At 43.1% G+C, this 20,962-nt stretch overlaps 1 long non-coding RNA gene across 1 annotated transcript in view; it reads left to right on the top strand.

Annotated features, from left to right (window-relative positions):
* LOC140197603 (uncharacterized) overlaps window positions 1-20,962 on the top strand; it is a 123,653-nt gene that overhangs the window by 101,597 nt on the left and 1,094 nt on the right. The window lies entirely within an intron of this gene.

Genomic DNA, 20,962 nt, shown 5'->3' with positions numbered 1-20,962 from the left:
CTCTTCATTCTTTCAAAAAGTTGCATAAATAGATCTCACATCCAGCATAGTGGTTCCAAAGTAAACTTTTCCATATTTTGGGAGGTTACCAGCCATGGGCAGATCCAATTAGCAATTATATCTAGCAATTTTCAGGGGGTGTTTCAAAACTCAAACATAAACTTAACTGTATGATTTATATTTCTGCATGTTTTTAATAGACAGTACATACTGTAATTGTTTTTTTTCTATTGAATGATTTCAACTGTTCCAATTTCTCTGAATGATGGTACATTCACCACTAACGCAGCAGTGAGCATCCGGAGGGAGGTGGCCAATAACAAGCCATCATTTTCATGGAGATGTATTTGATTGCCAGTCAGAGTAGACAGGAGAAAATATTACAGAGTTTAATACTAGCAAAGGGCTTGGTTATGATATCCTGACAAAAATTAACAACGGCGTTGGTTGGGATGCACCGAGCCTTTAGTTCTCAAGATCCAATTGGGAAAGCTAAGAAGACATGTTGGACTGTGTGAGTACAGTTAGGCAGCAGCATTGCACTCGGCAGGGTGACACGAAGGAGCAATTCATTGTGCTACAGCACTCCCAAATCCTTCCAATTAAAGGTTAGATTTGCTTCTAAACATTGGAGTTCTATATTAATTAGAATTTTCTGTTTATAGAAAAATGCCTGTTTAATTGTTGCCTGTAGCCAACACACATCCTCAGTAGCTTAGCCATTATTAATGAAATCATTTCTCCTGACACATCAGTGTCTAAAAATTAAAGCAAGAGATTTTATTTCCTCTTTTCTACAGGATGGCTTGTTTGGTTCCTTACACAATATAGAAGGCGGCTGTTCAGCCTATTGGGTCCATGCAGGTTTAAAGTAGAGGAAATCTATTTGCTCCATTCTCTCTCCTTTGTTTCTCTCTACCCCTGCAAGATATACATACTCATTGGATTCCTTTTTGCTACATACCTACACTTTAGACCAATTAACCAGGTATGGATATGGGAGGAAACCAGGACACCCAGCAGAAACTACTGGATGCATTGGAAGAGCATGCAAATTCTACATAAACAGCACTGGAAATCAAGATTGAACTTATGTCCCTGGAGTGATGTGAACAGTGTTAAATGCCACACTACCGTCTTGGTGGAATCTTGACGCATGGTGGAAACCCTCATCAAGGAGCACAGGAGTTATATCCATTTGGGTGTCCTGGAGAAATCGGCAGCAGCAGAACAGCCTCAAAACTAATGTGCCACGCCAATGGCTATTGGGACCACCTAGTAAAAGAAGCCATTGAAATAAAGCTAGAGGAAAAGAATTTTAACAAAGATGGTCTAGCTCTAAGTAAGAACTGGAATTCAATTGTAAAACAAGGTGGAACAGCAGATCCCTGATTGGATGAGGACTAACCAATCAGGAAGGATGGACAACAGGGGTATAAATACCACCAGACTAGACTGTCAAGGCATCATTCCTGAAGTAGATAGCAGAGTCTGTCATCGAAACACCAGTCATAATCGATACTTATACCTGGCTGGAAGCACGAGAAAAGTTTATTCATCATATATGCCGGAAAAGCACTAGATCCCTTTTCAAATATACATCTTTATTTTCAAGACCCACAATGATTCAGCGTCCTTATCTTAATAAAGTCTCTTCCAATTGTACAATTCTTCGAGGTGACTGCTCCTCTCATGCATCCCTGCAATTAATCACTCCACCACTGGTGACTATGTTGTCAGCTGACAGGTCTTTGTAACTGCCTCTCCAAACTTCTCAATTCCTTGTACTGCTTCATGGTCAGATGTGGCTCTGTTGTCAGCATTGAATCAGATGGTTGTGGTTTCAATTTTCACACTAGTCTTGAACATTGAGATCCTGTGCTGTATTTAGAGAATGGAAAGCTGTCACTGGTGCTCTCAGGCCCGACTCTAACCCAAAAACAGCTTACTAGCAGCATTTCTAAAGATCCTCTGTATGTTCTCTGTCTTTTGTGTATTCATCTATCATTGTCATTGAAGCAGATTATCTAGTTATTATCTTGTTGGTGTTTGTAAAAGCTTCTACACAGATCATCTGCTATGTTTCCTCCAAGGATAAAGTTGCAATACTTTAAAATCAATTCACTGGCTCTGAGATATTCTGCGTTCATAGGGGCAGGAAATCATACAACTGAGAAACAGTCCCTTTAGCCCACCATATTCATGCCAGCCATCAAGTACATATCTATACTAATCTATTTTTCCAGCATTAGTCTTATCATTCAATAGTTTTGCCATTCAAATGCTTGTTTATTTACTTCTTGAATGTTGTGACAGTGTGTTGCCTCCAGCACCTCCGCCAGCAGTGATTTCCAGAGTCCAGCCGCTCTCTGGGTGAAAAAGTCTTCCTCAAGATCCCTCTGAACCTCCTACTCCCTCAGAGAGGCCCTCCGTTGCCTGGGCTCAGCCACGGATATAACATCCTAGCTGTCTGCATGATATGCAAACCAGAATGCAAGCTAGAGTAGTACGATATGGAGAGCAAGTTGTTGTCTATGCAGCAGGCTCCCCCTCTCCACATAGCTGAAGAATCTAAAGGTACAGTTTGACCGCAGTGGCAATGCAGGAGTTGCCAGTCAGCGTTAAACTCAACATAGGACTGCCTTGGGGTCTCCAGCCCTGGATTTCTCCTTGGGGTTTACTCCAGAAGCTTTCTCCATGAGTGGTTACAGCCTCTAAGAAGCGGAGGTTTGAGATCAGAGTTTTCCTTCTCCTAGATGAGCTGCCGACCACGGCTGGTGAGCCCCATCTGCCTGAAGCAGTTGGTTTTAAGGTGCCAGTAACCTGCTTTTGCCCTTTTTCCTGTCAGTAGAACGAGTTCTGCTGGCTTAGTAGCCAAATCCAGCCAGGAGCTGGACTTAGTTGTCAGAGACTATTTGAAATGCATGCCATTGGCAGCATTTAATAGAAAGTGGGAGCTTATCCCGCTATAGCCCTCAACTATGATATTCTTAAGGAACCTATCCCCCACCTCAAATTTAAAAACTCTGATTTCATACGCATCTGCTGTGCCCCTCTTAACTTTGTAAATGCCTGCCAGGTACTTCTCACCGTCTTGGAAAAATTACTCAGCCTGTTCAATCTCTCCTTATAACTGATGCAGACGACATCCTGGTGACACTCCTTTTCACCTTCTCCAGCACACCTTGGTCCTTCCGATCGTGTGGTAACCAGAACAGGACATTATCCTCCAGCTGTGGTTAAATCATGTTTTATAAAATTGTAACATAGCCTCCCTGTTCTTATATATACATATAAGATATATGTTCTTATATATACAACTAATGATGGCAAACATCATGTATGTTTTCTTAACTTTCTATCTGGCAGCTTCTTTCAGGGATGCTTGGACTTATCCACTGAAGACCATTTGTTGCTGAACACTCCTTAGGGCCCTCCCATGTGTATGTCCTGGTATTATTAGTGTGGGCACATGGCCAAGTGGTTAAGGCATTCGACTAGCGATCTGAAGGTCGTGAGTTCGAGCCCCAGCCGAGGCAGTGTGTTGTGTCCTTGAACAAGGCACTTAACCACACATTGCTCTGCGACGACATTGGTGCCAAGCTGTATCGGCCCTTGCCCTTCCCTTGGACAACATCGGTGTTGTGGAGAGGGGAGACTGGGCAACCGCTGGTCTTCAATACAACCTTGCCCAGGCCTGCGCTCTGGAGAGTGAAGACTTTCCAGGTGCAGATTCATGGTCTGGCAAGACTAACGGATGCCTTAAAAATTAGTCCTCAGAAAAATATATCACCTTACCCTTATTAGGATGAAATTACATCCACTGCTCTGCCCATCTTACCGCTTAATCAGTATAATCATTCAGCCTGTGACAATCCTCCTCAGCTCATCATTGTGCAAATTGACTAATCTCACCTCCTATTCCCACATCCACAAACAGTGATGGTTGCTGCACTGATCCCATGGTACCTCGTTCACTTAAGGCTTTCTATCAAAAAAAACAACCTTCCACCCTTATCCTTCTCCTCTTATTAACAGTCTAAGCCTGGACAACACACACAAAATGCTGGAGGAACTCAGCAGGCCAGGCAACAGCTATGGAAAAGAGTACAGTCAACGTTTCAGGCCAAGATCCTTCAGCAGGACTTCATCAGGCCAGTTCTGGATCCATTTTGCCAACTTGGGCTCTAACGTTTTGGATTAGCCTCGCATTTGGGGCTTTATTATTAAAGTTCATATAGCTGTTATCAATGCATTTCAAAAACATCAAATTGATCAGACACAAATCATGCCATGTAAAACTAAGATTAACATTCAGTATTAATATTCACTCTAAAGTAAATTGTGACCTGGTAAAGACATTTATGCCCTTTAGACTTAAGTAACATAGCAGATGAATTTCCTTTCCACTCAAACCACATTGAGTGGAAAGTCCCATAGTACTTTCAGGCTCTGCTGAGTTAAGTGATTATCAGAGGGAGTAAGAAATAATTTCAGGAGAGGAGATAAGGTCAGTCATTTGACAGTGTTCCTGCAATTGTCAGTTAGTATTTACAGTGTTTATATATACTAAATGCAATAGTCCTTTTGGGAACATGGCTAATGAAAAATAATCAGTGAGGCTGATCTGTTTCTTACTGAAGGTATGCATATGTCTGCAACAAGGTCATACTTTTGGAGAAGAGGGACATTTGATTTGGTTGGAATGTAATAATACAAGTCTTTAGTTGCCAAAAGTTCTGTCTTGTTGGCACAGCTACAGAGCTTCCCAAAGGAGGATTCTGATCATTAATGTTCCATGTGCTCACGGCTGAGGACGGAAGAAGCTCTCCGTTTGACTAAAATTTCTCAAACTCGAGTGAGGGATTTGTCTGAAATCAAAATTCAAAGTAAATTTACTATCAAATTACGTATGTCATCATATATACCACCCTGAGGTTCATTTTTTTGTAAGCATTCACAGTAGAATGCAATAAAATTAATGAGAAACTACACACAAATACTGACAAACAACCAATGTGCAAAAGGAGACCAACTTTGCAAATAAATGCTTTGTTTTCAGTTTTTGGTGTTCAATAAATGAGTTGCTACTTTTTTTCTTAAACCTGAAATGCCTCTGCCATTTTATTGGTGGAAACCTACACTGGAGACGCCGATGCTGAAGGAGGTTCCAGAGTTATTGAACTTGTTGGTTAATGCAGTCATTTTGAAACTGCAGGAGTTTTGGGAGCAAAATGCATTGCTTGGTTCGTGCAGCCAGAGGCCCAATTCGCATTGTGAGAAATCACCAATGACAAAAGCAAATATCTCTAGGTGATAGTGTCGCTCAGCAGCTTTCTGGCTGAGAGTGGTGAGTCTGCTAGGACACTCATCTGAACGTGCTAAATACCGATCACTGAAAACTCACCTTTTACAGACTTTTGGACAATCAGAGCTTGAGCACGCCAAGCAGTTGCTCTCCTTGCCTGGCCTTGGAGATGCTAAGCCATTGGATCTGCTGGACCACATGCGGTCTCTCCTGGGGAAATCACCATCCTTGTTTTATTTTTAAAGAGCTCTTCATGCAGCAAATGACTGATCAAGTTCACATAGCCCTTGCTGATGCACCCATGAAGGACTATAAGGAGCTTAATGGTCCACACACAGCTAGGCAGTGGTGCATCATTCCTCCTCCTTTCTCTACCTCAATGAGCCTGGTCAGCAAGGCTCCCAACTTGACGAAGCCGGGCCTGTGTTTTCACCACGCTCGCTTTGATACAAACGCTAGTAAGTGCTGACCGCCTTGCAACTTTGACAGTGCAAGGCATCAGGACACCAGAGGTCTGAGAACAGCATGAGCTCCAGCTGGCAGGGTCATCTATTGTTCATTATGGGCGACGCTTCCTGTAAGACACGGGTGCTCAAGTGTGTGTGCTGTCAGCATGACCTATTGATGAGAAGGCAAAGAATGCCGAAACCTTGTTGGAGGACACCACAGACAGCAGGATTCAAACTTCCAGGACACGACGAGTGACACTTTGCTTCAGTGGGTGACTTTACACACGGGACTTCATCCTGGCTGACGTGGCTAGACTTCTGCTCGCTGCAGATTTCCTGTGGGCCCAAGGACTGTTAAGTATGGATTCTTGACCTTACAATCCACCTCTTTGTGCCCTGCACCTTATTGTCTATCTGCACTGCACTTTGCCTGCAAGTTTCTTGTGGTCTTGGACAGAGACCCGGTGATGCATTCTGTTATCACCTTTCTCTTGCACAACCATACTGCACTTATGTTGTGAAATGATCTGTGGGGATAGCATCAAAAATTAATAATTAACTGCACCTTGATACATGTGACACAAATAAACCAGCTACCAATTAGAAGGTGGAAGACCTTGACTGGTCGAGGATTGAGACTCACACGATGGGATACCCATGGCATCTTTTCTGTCTGGTCTGCTTGAGTTTCTGGTTAGTGGTGACCATTAAGATATTGATGGTTGGTGATTCAGTAAGGGTAATATCATTGAATATTGAGGGTAAGTGCTTAGATTGCCTCTTTTCTGTTACAGTTATTTCTTGGCCCCTTACTGGCATACCTATTACTTGCCAAGTATTGTCTATGTCTTGCTGTATGCAGACATGGACTTATTTACTGAGGAGTTATGAGAGGAATTGACATTGTGAAATCATCAGTGAGCAATCTCACTTCTGAGCTGATGATGGGAAGACCAGTCATCAGGGATTGTTTGGGTCTCAAACGCCGCCTTCAACAACTCCTGCAATGACATACTGGTGCTGGGACGACTGACCTCCACATCTTCCTTTGTGTGGGGTATGACAACAGCCTTTAATCTATTTTCATTTGATACCCATTGACTATTTTTTATGGCAATTTGATTCCACGCAGTATATAATGCTGCCTTGCGTTGAAGGCAGTCATTCTTGCCTTGCCTGCACGATTCAGCTCTTTATACAAGGCCTATTAACCCGTATGCTTCAGTGGATAAGTTAAGGATGACTTGAAATGCCAGTGTCATCTGTATCCTGCAGTTCAACCACTGAAGTTTGGTTAGCCATGGTGATACAAGCATGAAAAAGGAAGTACAGGGTAAGTTTTTGAACAGTTTTTGTATTTGTCCAGCAGAGTTTCAGGATGGGCTATGTTACGTACCCCGTAACTGGGTTGCCAAACCAGCAGAAATGGATCACTCAGTTGGAGTCTGGATTACTAGAACTAAGGAAGTTTTATTAAAGAAACAAGCAACACAGTCATCGAAAGGATAATAAATGCAACAGTTCAGCAATGATAAACACACATGTGCACAGAATTAAGATAACAGGATCAATCAAGCTCTGTCGTTGTCTAGGGGTAAATGATCAATTTCAAAGTGACGCAAAGTTCAGTCCAATTTAGTTCAGTTCGCAGTAATCATTGCCGTGGCGATGGACAATGTGGGGGGGAAGGAGAGAGAGAACAAGAAGGAATGATCATTCAAAACGGCTTCCACACACAGACCTGCGATATTGCTCACAAGCAGCTTTCGGGCGAGTCCTTTGTGAAGGCACCTGAGGTCACCGACTGTGACCCCTCCTCCAGATGCGGTCGATCCTCTGCAGTGAACCCGGCACCCAGGCGAGGGTGGACACACACCGGGTTCCCGCTGATCGTACCTTTCCACCCTGTGCGTCTATGGCTTGGTTCCGCAACCAGCCTTCCAAAACGACTCCCGCCGACTTGTGGGGGGGGCACCGCTTCCAGGGTCTCGTTACCTCGTGGTGTCGTGTGTGTCCTGCCTTAGCGAACCTGTCCCTTTTTATCCCCCTGCTGGGGTATCGCCTGTCCATCACTTCAAACAATTCAGGGTTCAAAGGGGGGAGCCGCTCTAGACAGCTCTCTCTCCCGTCCCTTCATTACACATCTCCAAATGCTGCTCCATTGTTTTCCTTATCTCTCTCTCTCCTGAAGACAGGTGGCAGACCAACTGCTGATCACACAGGACAGCTAACATCTTATCTACGTGTATTCTTGTCACACTTCTCCCCTTTTAAGGATTTTTACTGGGGTAAAAATTACAAACATGAGTACATTATTTGATACACACAAATATACATCTTTATCAGTTATTTGGCTAATACAGCGAGTTTGAAGTTGTCAACGCCTGACAGACAGTCAGCCATCACATTTTCTGTCCCTTTTATATAGGTTATTTATAATCCCTTAGACCAGGCTCCAACTTAGCAAACTTCATAGTGGCCAAAAACACTGATGAATTGCGATCAATGTAACCTCTCATTTGGTTTTGTCCCGGACCACAATAACAAGGGTCGTCCCATTCCGACTTAGTTTTCTCTCGCAAGGGCTTAGTGGGGGGGGGGGGGGGGGGCGGGGTAGTGACCGCAGAGTTATTGCAAAACTTCCTACAGTACCCCACCATCTCCAAGAGCCTTCTGAGGGCCCTCTTGTCTGTCGGGGTTGGGAGGTCAGCAATAGCCTGCACTGTAGCTTGCATCGCTGCCAGCTGCCCCTGTGTCACCACAATTCCCAGGTAAGTGACCTTCGTGTGGCCGAACTCATTTTTTTCAAGGTTCACTATCAAGCTGGTTACAGACAGCCGTATTAAATTGCCAATACACAGCTCTGTGTTCGTCAGCCCTTTAGTCACTGAATTACTCATTCTACATGACTGTTGCTTACTAGGCTGACCTATTGTAACAGACACCACCCAACGTCCCAGTTCTTTGCATCGTCTCGGGACAATCAAACACACGGGTGCGAGTCGTTTAATTACTTCTCCTGAAGAGTCGCTTTGTTCGGGGATTAAGGGAGAGACCTTATCAGCAGACCTGGCCAAAACAATAGCCTTCTCCCATCTGGTCGATACCATACTCATCTTTTCAAAATGGCTTTTTTCTCTTGTCGGGGGGACCCTAGCTTCATTGATTTCCACGCTAACCCCGACTAGGTTTGTTAGCATATCAAAAGCCTGTGACCGTCTCAGTTCGCGTCGGTCATAATCAGTAACATCCTCCCCCCTGAGCAGCCGGTAAACCTCTTTCATGATTCCACCAACTGTTTCCTCCAGCACCGCAAAATGTCCACCGGGGGGTACCTCGTGTGCCAGGTTAAAAACCTCATCCCCATAACTCTTTTGCACTACCCCCCACTCCTCATCTGCAGGCACAGTACTTGGTTTCCCTTGCTTCCTTAGCACTTCCTCCCCCACACAATAGCCTACTAGTTCCCTTGTCAAGTCTGTGTCAGAGAGAGCTGTCTCTGCCGAAACCATCAGCCCCTCTTCTCGCTTCTGCGTCTGCACAAATTCTTTCCTGGCTACTGCTACGTCTGTCCCAGCTCCCTCACTACCTCTTGCCTCACTACACTCCTTCTTTTCACTTTCTACCCCCTTCCCGTACAAGACTGGCAGAAACGTCTCAGCTAAATTTACTACCGCAGTCCCGTGATGAACCTGTGAGTCCATGGGCGGGGCCTCAATGCTGGCAGGCTGACCTGTCAATCTCACGACTGGGAACATGATTCCCCCGGCGACGTCATTACCGAGCAAGACTTCCATGCCTTTCATCGGTAATTCAGACCTCACCCCGATCGTGACTAGTCCAGAGACCAGGTTGCTTTGTAAGTGTATCTGGTGCAAAGGGACTGACTCTGTCCCTTCCCCAACACCTTTGACCTTTACCTCCCCAGTCTGGGTCTCTGAGCTAAACTCTAATACACTCTTCAGTATCAGTGACTGACACGCTCCCGTGTCTCTCCAGATCTGCACTGGAACCGGTTTTAACCCCTCCTTCACTGACACCAATCCGGCCGAGATAAACTTCTAGCGCCCTTCCTGAACTTTGGCAGACCTGTCCTGTCCTAGCGGTTCATTTACCAGCTCGATACCGCCAGTCAAAATTGCTGTTTTCCCTTTTCCCGTCTCCTTCTTTGGGGCAAAGCACCTGGACGCAAAGTGTCTGACTTTCCCGCAATTATAACAGACGACCCCAGGAGACTTCCTACCAGACTGCTCCCGGTCTACCTTATCCTTCTCACTAGTCCCCGGCTTACTTTCTGACTTTTCTGGCGGACTCTCCCTGCCGTCCTGACTACCCTTCTGGTAGCCTTTACTCAGGGCAAACTTCATTTTATGCGTCAATGCATACTCATCTGCTAACTTAGCAGTTGCGGCTAACGTGGCTGTCTCTTTCTCATCTAGGTAGGGTCTCATACCCTCAGGGACACAACCTTTAAACTGCTCAATCAGGATCAGCTGTAGCAGTCTGTCATAATCCCCCTCTACCCCCTTTGAGGCACACCAACGCTCACAATATGTCTGCATCTCACGGGCAAACTCCAAATACGTGCGGTCCCACTCCTTCCTCGCATTCCGGAACCTCTGCCGGTATGCCTCCGGGACCAACTCATAAATCCAGAGGATGGCCTCTTTCACCACCTCATACCTCTGGGCATCTTCCGCGGACAAAGCCGAGTAAGCTTCTTGGGCTTTCCCTTTCAGTACACTTTGAAGCAAAACAACCCACTTATCCCTCGGCCAGTCCTGACTTATAGCCACTTTTTTGAAGTGGAGAAAGTACCGATCCACGTCAGTATCGTCAAATGGGGGAACCAGCCTAACCTCCTGGGTCGCCCGGAACCCCCCACCTTGGTTCGGCATGAGCCCCTGCTCTGCCCTTAACCTTAACTTCTCCAGCTCGAATTCCCTTTCCCTCTGTTTCTCCAACTGCCTCTCTTCTCGCTCCAACTGCCTCTCTCTCTCTTTCCTTTCTAACTCTCTCTCCTGCTCTTCTCGCTGTAACTGTCTGTCCCTCTCTTTCTCTTCTCGCTCCAACTGCCGTACCCAGAACTCGTGCTTGAGTCTCAGTTTTTCAAGCTGCACCTGTACCGCGTCTCCAGCAGGTTTTTCAATAGACACCACCTCCAGCTCGCCTTGGGGAAACACACCTTTTGATACATAGTGCTCTACGATAGCTCTGTGTATCTCCTCTCTCCTCATTGTCGACTTCCCCTTAGCAAGATTCAACCGTTTGGCCACAGCTACCAATTCCGATTTCCTAGCATCCTCTAATGCCTCCAAGGTCGGCGCCTTTATAAATTCCTCAGCCTCCATTTCTGCTGATTGTCTTTTCTTTCTTTCGGGAATTTTGACCCAATCAATTTACTCTGTCCCAAATTTAGCGTTCAAAATCCTGGACGAGCCCCCACTTACGTTACGTACCCCGTAACTGGGTTGCCAAACCAGCAGAAATGGATCACTCAGTTGGAGTCTGGATTACTAGAACTAAGAAAGTTTTATTAAAGAAACAAGCAACACAGTCATCGAAAGGATAATAAATGCAACAATTCTGCAATGATAAACACACATGTGCACAGAATTAAGATAACAGGATCAATCAAGCTCTATCGTTGTCTAGGGGTAAATGACCAATTTCAAAGTGACACAAAGTTCAGTCCAATTTAGTTCAGTTCGCAGTAATCATTGCCGTGGCGATGGACAATGTGGGGGGGAAGGAGAGAGAGAACAAGAAGGAATGATCATTCAAAACGGCTTCCACACACAGACCTGCGATATTGCTCACAAGCAGCTTTCGGGCGAGTCCTTTGTGATGTCACCTGAGGTCACCGACTGTGACCCCTCCTCCAGATGCGGTCGATCCTCTGCAGTGAACCCGGCACCCAAGCGAGGGTGGACACACACCGGGTTCCCGCTGATCGTACCTTTCCACCCTGTGCGTCTATGGCTTAGTTCCGTAACCAGCCTTCCAAAACAACTCCCGCTGACTTGTGGGGGGGCACCGCTTCCAGGGTCTCATTACCTCGTGGTGTCGTGTGTCCTGCCTTAGCGAACCTGTCCCTTTTTATCCCCCTGCTGGGGTATCGCCTGTCCATCACTTCAAACAGTTCAGGGTTCAAAGGGGGAGCCGCTCTAGACAGCGCTCTCTCCCGTCCCTTCATTACACATCTCCAAATGCTGCTCCATTGTCTTCCTTATCTCTCTCTCTCCCGAAGACAGGTGGCAGACCAACTGCTGATCACACAGGACAGCTAACATCTATGTGTATTCTTGTCACAGCTACTTCCGCCAGTCTCCCTATTAGCCAGAAGGTGCAAGGCTGGTAAGCAGGCAGAAGTATTTCATTGCCGGCAATTTCACTATCAGACTGCCGCAGAGATATCATGCCAGCTGGTGGGCCTACGCTGAGGTGCTCCTTGGTCACATTATAGCCCAGGTCACATGAAAATGATGCTCCTGGATTTGGAGAACTTTATCGGCAACCTTGCACTCCGTTATTTGGCCATTTGCTGGTTTTTGTATTGGTTGCTCTTTTTCCAGCATTAGTGATGCATGCACCTGTGCTCTTTAAGACAGCAATTGCAGTAGGTCTCTGGAATTTCCTGGTGAAACATGTAGGTGCTACTTTACCCCATCTTACATGGTATGTGGTAAACGCTGCCTGGGCAGGGCGAAAAGCATTATCAAGGATGCATCTCACCCTAACCATGGACTTTTTACTCTCCTCCCATTCGGAAGGCGCTACAGGAGCCTCCGCTCCTGCACCAGCAGGCACAGGAAGAGCTTCTTCACTGAGGCTATGACCCTGCTGAACCTCACATCACAGTGCTAAGCAGTATTGCACCCATATTGTACTGTCTCGGTACCTTTATATTTGTGTGCTGTAGCACTTACTTCTTATTTGCAGTTATTTTGTAAATAACACTATTCTTTGCATTTCTGGTCAGATGCTAACTGCATTTCATTGGCTTTGTATCTGTACTCGGCTATGTTCCCTCTAAGCTGTGCGCATGTGCGCGCGCACACACGTTTTTCAAACAGTGCACTAAGGAAATTAATGTGTGCACAAAAGGTTAGTTACCTAAAATAATGTAGTAATTAATAATTATACTTATTGAAAATAATCTTTTAGCTAAATGTTTCTGTTAACTAGTTAGTCATTTGGATATGTTAATGAGAATCAAAAGCTATCAATTGTATGGAAGTACATTGGTCTAGATAGAGTTTACGAAGAATGGGTAAATGCCAAAGACAGGAGAGAGATAAAATAACTGAGTGACTTAAATATGTATGTTATTTTGTTGTTATTCTGTGCAGTTTTACGTCAAATATTTTGTAAACCTACATAAACTGTGCCATGTGTGCATTCAGTGCGCACATACTTTTGTCACAGGAAAAAAAATTGCACAACATAAGATTTTTGCGCCCACTGACTACTAAAAATTAGAGGGAACATTAGAACTCGCCACAATGACAATAAAGTTGAATCTAATCTAATATCTAATACCAGTGCTCTTTCAAGCCTTGTCTTGATTAAAGACATGATTCTTTTTCATGGGAAACAACTAAACATAAGAACTAAATGTTTATTGCAGCTAAAAGAGGTTAAACCTGACTTCTAATCCATTGTTTCCTTCATCCTTGTGACTTCCATCTTAGCTACATAGTTAAAGCATTGCATTCTTTATTATGTTGCAGTCTAAGTAATGACAATTTGACAGCCCCACCAATTCAGGAATATAAATAGCCAATGTGAAAAAGCCAGTATATATAACATAAAAAAAGATGTAGTTATTGTACTTGAGTCCAGGAGGAAAGCAAAACAGATCAATGTAGATTGATGATTTTTCCCAGGCACCTGCAAGATAAAATATGATGCAGATTCTGGAAAATATCCAACACATCATCTTCTCATACATGAAGTACTCTGAGCATTAAATAATGGAGCCAGCGAACAAATCAAAATGATAACAGATGCAATAAAAAAAAGCAGTAAAATGAAACAGTGGCCATGCATTTGGTGCAATGCAAAGACTTTGAAAAATGATCATAAACACCAGAGATTCTGCAGGTTCTGGAAATCCAGTGTAACACTCACAAAATGGTGAGGGAACTCATCAGGTCAGGCTGGAAAGGAATAAATAGTTGGTGTTTCGGTCCGAGACCCTCCTTCAGGTCCCGTCATCAAAAATGATCAACAGAAGAAGTGTTACCATGACATCAGACTTCCACATTTCATTCTATCATTACATTCAACTGTCCTCCTGTAGCACATGGGACAATTAATTATTGAGTGCAGTTGTTCATTTTGCGTCGCATCTGTAATGCTAATGTTCATAGTAACCTATTCTCAAGATGTGATTTCTGCAAAATTACATCAATGGAATACTGTTTTCCTGAAATCCATTTAAATCTCATTGGATTTAAATCAATATTGTGAGTTGGCTCAAAACAGGTGAAATGACACGTTAAAGGAAGTTAGCTTCAAATGAGTGAAGGTAATAGCAGATATTTTTGTAGCAGTAGAAACTATCTCTGATTAATATTTGGAAAGGCCATTTTTTTTACTAATACCGATTGAGGTGTTTCCAAGAATCCTGGGGTCTTGGCTCTGTGCGCTTGTATGGATATGCCAGAATTTGCCACATCGTATTAATCACCATGCATGAAAACGTTGGCAGTGTTACCGGTACAGTGGAGAGGGCTGAAACTCAATGCTTTCAAGTCCTGCCACCTCACCAGAATGCCAAAGCCAGTTTCAATCCTTTTCACTTCAACAGCAATCCCAATTATGAGCTCAGGTTTTCCTGTCAACTCCCAGTTTTGTGGTTATGACCCAGACAGCTGGTGTTTGCGTTGGATTGCATAGACATATCCTTGTGCATTCACCACCATCTTATACCGCTTAAATATAGATGGGAGGCAAGAGAATGTGAAGGTTTTAAGCCATAAATCGACTGTATATTGAAGCTCAAATACATTGTAGCCCTTGTTCAGAACATTTTATGAAAACAAAATAAGGCAGTTCAGGAGTGTGAATTTTTATTTTGTTTCCTTCCGTCCGTTAATTGCAGTTATGATTCTATAAGGCAATATTATCATAAGAACATTGAATCCACTCTCCTCTTTTTTTTTAACCTGAGACAACCGACTTGTTCATTTTAAAAAGTTCAACCCCTCTGTTCAGTAATGCAGTGATGAATTTGGTACACTGCTGGACAAACAGTACCATCTGTAATTTTCAACCTGTATGCTTTAGGGCCTGATCTGACAAAGGTAAGGTCTGATGCATTCATTGGATCTGGGATCCTACCCAGAAGCACGGCAGAAACATTTGAGTGTTGTGGACTTTTGCCATCTTGATAGTAATTTCTCTCCTCTCTGCTGACATTCCTTTCCTATCCTTCATGAGCATCAGACAATAGGTTCTTGGCCCTGGTTTCCTCTTAATGCGACATCCAGCAAACTGCATCCATCTCAGTTTTGGACATTTTCACTTCACCAGCAGAGCTGGACATCAGTTGCTCCAATTGACTTGCATACTGCTGTTAGCTGGTTGCAGTATGTTAGTGAGGTAGAACTCAACAACTTGAGGGTAATTGGTCGGCACAGGATCACTGGGCAGGAAGAGTCTGTAACCATGGCGTATTTCTAAATAATTAAAATAAACAGTCAATCTTATTTCGATCCCATGCCATCAGTTCCCAGCTATCATGTATATAAGTGACATTTGATGCTGAGAAACAATAATAAACACTCTGAGTTTGTATGGTGGAAAGACCGAGAATCATAGCATCATTCTCTTCCTGAACTTATCTTTTTAAGGCTGCATCTTGTCAAAGGGCTTTTGCTCCTTAATGCTTTCAGTTTTGGCAGTATTCCTGAATCCCTAGAATTGGCAGAATCCCATCGGAAATCCACAGTCCACATCCTCATCACTTGGTGTTCCGTCCTGTGTTGTGAGTTCAAATCCTACAATGGGAATTGATGAAATTAAGTTCAGGAAAACTGATTTATTGGCTCATAAATTACAGCAATTACATGGCATCGGATCTGGCTCACTGACCTCTCTCGGGGAAGGAGAATAGCCACTCCTTTCCTGGCCTATTCTGATGGACTTTGGTCCCATGGACTTTCAGGGCAACCAGGAATGGTCAATAAATTTCTGTGTTACCCACATCCCAAGAACAAATATTTAAAAATAAATTCCTAGCCTGAATTGCCTGCTGCTCCATTTCAGTTGGTTCTGATTCCCTAACCATTTGCATGAGATATTCAGAAGGACTCTGTTGTCAATGGCAAATAAGGCTCTGGTTGGTATCTCCAGCGTAACTCATGGAAACCACTGGCATGACTGAGTAATGCGGCCTGTGGCATAGGAAATTTATTTTCAGCTATTCTCAATATGTATTCTATTTACACGATTCACACAGGTTATATTTAATCCTTTTTATTAGAAAAAAGAATATTTTTATAATTCATGCCCGTGGCGTCTTTGGCTGGAATCATTTACGGTGACTGCACAGCTATCTGCTGTGACACTGAACCTTTCATTTTGGGGTCACCAAGCAACCTCATAACCCAAAGGATGAAAGAGAAGCAAAGCAACACATAAAATACCAGATGAATTCTACATACAACATTTAATTAGCATTAAAGAAGTACACTTATTTTCAGCAGAGTCTGAAATTGAAGCAATGAACTGATTGCATATTTCATAGACTCCATAGACTCAAGATGCATTGGGATGGCCCATCTTGATGAAGGTGGAAAGGAGTCCAAATTTTTAACACATTGACTGGTGTACTGCAGTATTTAACTGCATGCAGAAGGATGCTTTTTCCTATTGTTGCCTTGTTTAGCACAACGATTCTAAATATTTGCCCCTCTTTCATGTTGGGCCAATAATCAGTTTGGTTATGAAATTATTCAGGTTCATTTAATCACATGTACGTTGAAACATTGAAATGCTTTAACAACTAGCACAGCCTAAGGATGTGTTGAGGGCAGCCCACAAGCGTTGCCACACTTCCTGCACAAATACAATACAACCAAGGATGCATCCCTGGAGCAAAGGTACCTGAGGGGGGACCTGAGAGAAGTATACGAAAAGATGAGGCTCCCAAATAGGGTAAACATTGAACAGATATCTAAAATTAGAGAACATATTATTTAGGATAATGGGAAAGAAGTTTAAGAATGTGAAGAAGATATTTTTCCACTCATAATGTGATTAGACCCTGGAGCACACTGCCTAAGTGGTGGTGGAGACAGATATGATTGCAAATTTTTAAGAATTATTTAGACAGGCTCTTGAGTCACCAAGGTGTAGACAGCTGCAGGCTGTACTGGTAAATGGGAATACTATAGATGGGCCACAAACTGAGACCCACAACCCCACAAATCCTGGCTCCACCAGACCTCTCCCCTCTCTCTCTATGCCAGGGCCCCCTCTTACCTTTATCCCTCAACTGCACCCCTAACCTCCACACCCCTCTACTGGCCCAAACCCTCACCTGCATCCATCAGGGTGGGTACAATGGTCAGCACAGACATAATACTCTTTCTGGGCAGTATAACTCCATGCCACTGTATTCAAACACCTTGATGTCACTAGTTGCTTTGCTGAATTCCGTTTCTCAAAGACTGAAGGGAACTTACTTATGAGATTGAAAGATGGAGGAACTCAGCAGGCCAGGCTGCACCTGTGGTGTGGACAGTCATCAGGACTAGTCTCAACCCCAAGAACTATTGCCAAAATTCTACAAAGGTTACACATTGAGGACAAGAGGGAAGAAAACATGCCATGTTCATTCTGAGTTTAAAAGATTAAGTAGAGATCAAATGTATACAAATAAGGATTTTATTGGATTAGATATAGAGATGATCCAGTCCAATGGTTACTCTTCAGAGACTACACAAAGGGTGAGATCAAGAAATAACTTTTCACCCAAGGGACAGTCGAAATCTGAAACTCTCTACCTGAAAGGATTAAAATATTTTTGTCTGGTAAATGCACTAGAGGATGTGGTGTTCTGGTCTGTGTATGGAGATGAGATACCTGTCAGACATGATTTAATTGGGTGACAGAATGGAACGGAGTGACTCCTATTCCTATAAATTGCATCTTTCCAAATCATCCCACAAGACATTTTTCCATGTCAAGCCATCAGCAATACACACACACATACCAGTAAAGTGATAACCACAATGTTAGCACAGGGCAATATAGTGGTCCATTTTCCTCTGTTGGTTGGATGCTTTCACCAAATGGTCAGATTTCCCGATTGCAAAGTCAGTCCACTAAAGATCCTCTTCATATCAATTCAACATTCTACTTTAAAAAAGAGTAATCAACATAGATATAGAACAAAAATCGTAAGCACTGGAAATTCAAATGCTCACTGCATCAAGGAACACTGGTGGGTAGAGAAGCAGTCACATTTCAGGTCAAGGACTTTTGTCAGAACTGCAAAAGTACAAAACCACAGTATTCAAGTAGAGAGGGGGGAAATTTGGGTGCTTTCTTCCATTTTTTCCTGATTTTTTTTGTTTTCCCCTTTTGCAATGATTTTCTAGTCACTCTGAAAATTCTTTCAGGGACTTTCAACCCTGACTCACCCCAACTTTTCTGATGTAACTTCTGCAATGGGCACATGTAGGACAACATCACTATTCATGCAACATCCGCTTTGGAGCACTGCAGGTGCAACTAAACAAAATTGTCCCCAAAGCAGCCATTGGGAACCCCTGGGGCTATTTGACCTCTACAATGTGCGGCTGATTTGCACCCTCTACAGGGGTATATCACACAGCTCGGCTACTCTGCCCCTGCTCCACACAGTACCAACTGCCAGCCTATCATTTATTCTCTCAGCTGGGCCTCCAACCTGTCAAGACCCATGTGACAACGAAGGGAACAGGGGCCCAGATATACAAATTCTGCAAATTTCCTACAATCAAGCACTCGTGGAACTGCCAGGATTTTTTTTTGGACTATTTGGTTGTTACTACTTTCATTACCCAAAAACTATTCCTTTACCCCCACGTATAATGCATAACCTGCCTCAGTAATTGAGGTGGGGGAAGGTGTTGTTCCTCCAGCAATTTGTTTTGATTCCAGATTCAAGTATCTGCCATCTGTTCTGTGGTTGCAATTTTATTTCACTTCTTTTTAACCTGTTACTCATTAATATATATCTTCCAATGAACCTAGTGGGTTAAAGGGAGCAGGAAATATTAAAGCGCCCTGTATTGCTTTTCCCATGGATCCAATATAGGTGGAACGAGGTTGTACTAGACAAGAATAGGCTGAAACAATAGGTCTGGAAGAAGATCCGGCTTTTGGATCTTTGGGTGCACATAAGGGCTGACAGTACTGGGCGGGAAACTGAGGAGGAAGGTGACGTCAGTAACTGGGAGGCTGGGCTTGGAATTGATTAAAATGAGGATGGGTTTTGTGAAGCTGAGGCATCTGAGCTCAAACAAAATAAAGGAAATAGACTGACTTGTCTTGAAGTGATAGTCATCCCTTCAATTTAATAGAATATTGGAGGTTTTTCTGTTAACATCTGTGGTGGTGAGCAAACGACGGTGAGCTATTTCAATGTAAGTTGTATCAGAACAATGTGGCACCTTGTTCGGGTGGGACAACCCTTGGACACAATGGTCAAGTGCAGCAGAGTTAAAGAAATATAATAACAAAGTACAGTATGTTTCAGGATACTTTACAATTAAAGGGATTGAGTTTGCCTTTGGATTTTTTTTACTTTGTAGTTATTATAGATTGTTACATCTTAACCAAATAAAAATGTATGATGTATAATTTATAAATCATTATTAAACTTTAAATCATTATTGTGTTGTAATAAAGCAGACCTCTTTATCAGACAGCATACAAAGTGATACTCTGCAATTTCAATTTGAAAGACAACTAATTAAGCAATTTTGAATGAAAAGAGATAGGCACTGTCATGTATCCTGAAGAGATTTCGGTAGGGTTGGATGTGATCTCATTAAAACTACCAAAGGGATGATTTTGATTAAAAAAAAATCTGTTGAAAGGGTACATATTTGCTCAGGGCACTAAAGGTAAAGTGTTGAGAGAGAAGACAGTTTCAGAACGTTGGGAAGGGATTAAGACAGTTACAGACAATTGTGTGTCTTAAGAGCAGCATGATGCAGAATGGGTTTAAGCAAGGCACAGATGCTGAGTGGAAGATCCAATTAAGTGAAAGGGTTTATAGGCTGATTTTTATTTATGTTTTTTTTTCTGTACGGAAGTGCTGTGACTAAGCTCACCCACAGCCAGCCAAGATCATGAGGTACAATGTGATGTCAAATCACATGTACTTTCTTATAGTGGCACATCCTTTACATTAAATAATAAAAAGGCAGCTTTCAGGACACAAGGCGTCCCCAGTTTTCCAAAGTCTTGCTGTTGTCCCTCACTCAGCTCACTTGCAGCTGTACCACATCGGAATTCTAGTAATAGGAATAAGAAGCAACTGTGTAATTGGTTTTTATTTACAAGTATTAGAACGGAAAGCAAATTGTGGGCAAGACACTTCTGTTGCAACTTGGCAACATCACCTCGTTCTAAGGAAGTTCTTCAAGTCACATTTTTTTCTGTTGATGGAACTACTTGGTTCATTAGTTTTGCTGTGTGGTGCGTCATTTTTACCTATTTTATTTTTCTTTCCAGTACCTGGCTCATTATCCTTGGTCATTATTGGTATCTGAATCAGACCATGCAAAATACTGAGGATGGGTTTTCCTTTGGACATTCCAAATGCAGAGCAGGAATAAGGGAATTAAGAGGTGCTGGTGAGCTGAAGGAAATGCAGATATGATATCACTTGATGTGTATTGAAAATTAATCAGCGTTTCTTCATTTGGAAAGTCTAAAGGGGGTCTGCTAACACAACAGGACATGACAGAGTTTCACCACAGTTGACAAGATGATTTAAGAAAATCCGAGTGGACTAAGACAATATATGACGTGGAAGCAGTAATTTTTATATTACTAAGCTCCCATATCAGGGCATGTCTGCCATAATTTTGGAATTTGCAGTTTGACATACAATATGAGAATGATAAAAGCAATGTTTGTACAGGCACGTCTTTTCCTGGAGGATTAAAGAGAAAATGCAAGTATCCTTTAACCTGAG

Source organism: Mobula birostris, chromosome 5 (assembly GCF_030028105.1).
Source record: "Mobula birostris isolate sMobBir1 chromosome 5, sMobBir1.hap1, whole genome shotgun sequence".
Lineage (NCBI taxonomy): Eukaryota > Metazoa > Chordata > Chondrichthyes > Myliobatiformes > Myliobatidae > Mobula > Mobula birostris.
This window is presented reverse-complemented; position numbering and strand designations above follow the sequence as displayed.